Source organism: Amia ocellicauda, chromosome 8 (assembly GCF_036373705.1).
Source record: "Amia ocellicauda isolate fAmiCal2 chromosome 8, fAmiCal2.hap1, whole genome shotgun sequence".
In the NCBI taxonomy this organism is placed as follows: Eukaryota; Metazoa; Chordata; class Actinopteri; order Amiiformes; family Amiidae; genus Amia; species Amia ocellicauda.
This window is the reverse complement of record NC_089857.1, coordinates 36839064-36842738: the sequence shown is the minus strand read 5'-3', so window position 1 is coordinate 36842738 and position 3675 is coordinate 36839064.

The window sequence follows — 3675 nt, the reverse complement described above, 5'->3', positions numbered from 1 at the left end:
GATTTAGTTTCTGACTTTCCTTCTGATGTGTAGAGTAAATCATCTTGATTTCAAAGACTGTTTCTCTTCATGGATGAATGTACATTTGTAAAGGTGAATTATAAAAATGATGGTTTGATCCACTGATGTCTCTATACATCATGTTACTGTTAGGGCTTAAAGGAGATACTACCATGTGTTTAATGTTGGCTGCAGATTCCTGAAATGTATTAGTAGTACAAGCTTTTTCTTGTGCTTATATAATGTTTAATCAAGCTTGCTTTCTTATACTGTATCAAACTTTATTAATATACTTTATTAGGATTACTGACCTAATAATGAAAACAAAATGGCACCAAACAATATTTATAGAGCAAAGTTGAAAGGCTGCTGCAGGACTTCCATGAAATCGAGAGGACGATTATTTTCAGCCATTCTGCTGAGATTGAAGACTTTAATAAAGTGAACACTTCAGAGTTCAGTCAGTTTTTAAGAGCATTTGCACATCTGCATGGTTTCACCTTAACCTTGCACTGAGATTCTGGACTATCCATCATTTGTGAAATAGCAGAGATGCACAGCATTCAGATTATCATAATGAATATCCACATAGTTTAATTGTCTGACATTGTTTAAATTAAACCACTTCTTCAGTCAATAGACACTTTATACGGCACCTTTGTAAACCACCATGGAAAATACATGGGTTCAATGTATAAATAATAATCCTGTCAATGGTGAAGTGAACCCATCGAGACTTCATTGTCCCAGAACGAGGGAAGTGTCATCCTCCAGGCTCCAGCTTTAAGCCAGGCATTGTTGCTCGAGTAAACATTGACAACCCTTTTTAATGACAGCGGTGTCATCCTGAGAGCTGCTTCTTTCATTCCTCATCAGTCCAATCAGGAAATAAATAATAGAAGCGAGTTGGCATTTCATCACATTTTAATAACTGAAATTGCTTTTTCAATCACTTACCAGTAAACAGTAAAAGCAGGTTATTATGATTTAAGCTTAAAGCCCAGCTAACAGAAACTGGAGGCTGTGAGCTGGAGCCACTCCCCAGCTGTTTACAGTCTGCATTTTCAACAGCCTAGACAAAATAGTGGAAACTCTTCATCCGCGTTATTGTTTTCCCTGTAAAGTGAGCTGGCAAGGGTCAGCCGTGTAAACTGGCAAACCAAACGGAGGAGGGGAAATGCATCTTGCTTTCATTTTAACAAAGTGGTAGTATCCATGGCAATGTAGACATCTGTTCGGGAGCCACACTGACTCATACAGTCTGAAAAGCCTTATATTTGATCAAAGCCATTATAGTAAAAATGGTAATCCTATCATTCCACGGTTATTGATCCAAATAAGGTATGCTTTTTCTTCCACAAAAACCAGTTTAAAATGTGCTACTGTGTATTTTAATGCATTAACGTTAAACGAGGCACTAAGTGGTACCTTCAGACTGAAATCCTTGTTAAAAAACGTGACTTTTAAATGGCAATACTGTAAATATCTTCCATCATTACAACAAATGAAGAAACAGTCCAAAAACCTGTATGTCATGGTGGACAGTGATGCTTCCATAGAAAAAGTTTAAAATTCAGGTAGGAGAAAAACTTTCATTATAAAATAATTTACAATTAGAGCATAGAAGTCAAAGGTTTAGTTTATAATAAATTGCTAAATGTAATGCAACATTGGAGTACACAATATTCAATACATCTTCAATAGATTTATGAATACTATTCAGACAAAAAGACTAGACAGGATCATCATAGACATTTTCGCCACATGAGTGTCTGTACATACGTGTACATGATCATAAAAAAATCTAGATATTAAAAAGGACTTTAATAACTGTAATTCCATCTGTTCAATGTCTGACAAACATTTTTGTACCTTGTCATTACACAATTAACAGACAATTCTATGCAAGTAGTGTTCTACACCCAGGTAACCTCTGAAAAAGTCTGTACCAACAGTCACATCATAGAAATTCTCAATGATTTTACAGATCAAAATGTAACTCATGTATCAGTGGATGTTCTACTATATATTTTCTTTTTCTGCAAATGTTCACAGTGACAGTTTTACGTATGTACAGCAAAAGCATTTCACAAATACTTCACCTTTCATATCCCTTATCCACTAGCACAAATCGACCAGGAGGCTGACTGCCCTGCTCTTTCCCAGTGGCTGAACCAAAACAAAGCTTTGACCACTAACGATATGAATAACAAACCACCTCTGCAGTGAAATGATTGCTTCCGTTCTATGATTTTCTCATGGTTAAGTACTTTAACAAATAGAATGATTTTATAGACAACTATCTCAGTTTTTATATTACGCAAGTCATTTCCGATTTAATTCAGAACACTAACACTTTTTTTTTTATTATTATTTAAAACACATCTTTAACTGCTCAGGAGTGATGCTAAAAAAAATCCCCCTAGTCAAAGAGCAGTGCTGCTTTCATATGCTGTGATCGAGAGACAAGTGTCCCGACCCAGCTCTGCCACCATCACTCATAAAAATCGGTTTGGTTAAAAATAAAGGTGGCAAAGATTCTCAAATGATCTTTCCTCACTGCTAATATAAACAATGTAAATTGCAGCCCATATGAAATGTATCATGCAATTCATAATATTGACATTCTAATTAAGGAATTTGGCACACCATGCTCATTAACTGATCATGAAGTTCTAAAATGAAAGCAGTAGATGTACTGGCATTGAATAGGAGGGTCCAGTACTTATCTACCATATTCCTAAAGGTGGAGTTTCTTTCATAAAATACTGGGTTCATGTTACACATAACTGGACTCATCCAGGTTAATTCTCAATCAGAACTCCACTCATCTCACCGAGACGTAAATAAACCAGACTATCTGTATGCCGATATGGCCCATGAAGTCAGGATAGATTCGGATGGCAAACGGAAAAGTAACCTTAATCTTGTTTTTTTTTTGGTTCGAGTGAGTCACACATTTTCAATTTAATCCTCCCCCCTTCTGCATTTAGACTATAAACGGATGTATGGTTAACTACTGCACTTTTCAAGAAGGAAGTCGTCCCATATTTCAGTGCTGTGCTTTTGCCTCCTTGTGGCCAGTTTGTGCAGTGGAGAAGGGGTATCAGATCACCTGGCATCATTTCTCTTCTACTTGACCATCAGATTTGGTATAAAGCAGCCTTGTTTTCATACTTAATTCCCTGAGATTTGTTACAGTGGTTCAATACATCTTACAGGTGTTTGAGGCAGATTAGAGATTCAATCCTGGTCTGGTCTACAAGCAGTGTAAATTGTTTTCCCATCACCAACGGGATATATATACTTTAACAATTACAAAACCTAAATACTGTGACTTGTACAAAACACCAATGTTCATTATCACACAACTTAAAGATTAAAATGGAATACAGAAATTGGGTTTAGTGACTTTATAAACAATACCACCATTGTATATAAAATAAAAACCCATGCATTTTTTGTGTAAATTTAATATATATATAGAAGGAATCTATATACAACAATGTGCACTGTAACAGTATCTTTCATTTTGCCTAGATGCTTGATCAGAAATACATTTGGCTGCATAGAAAATTTGATATTATTGCCTAGATTTGAAAAGAAATTCAAAACCAAATGAAACTGGAAAACAAAAAAACTAACCATAAAAACAAACAAATGGGACTTACAATA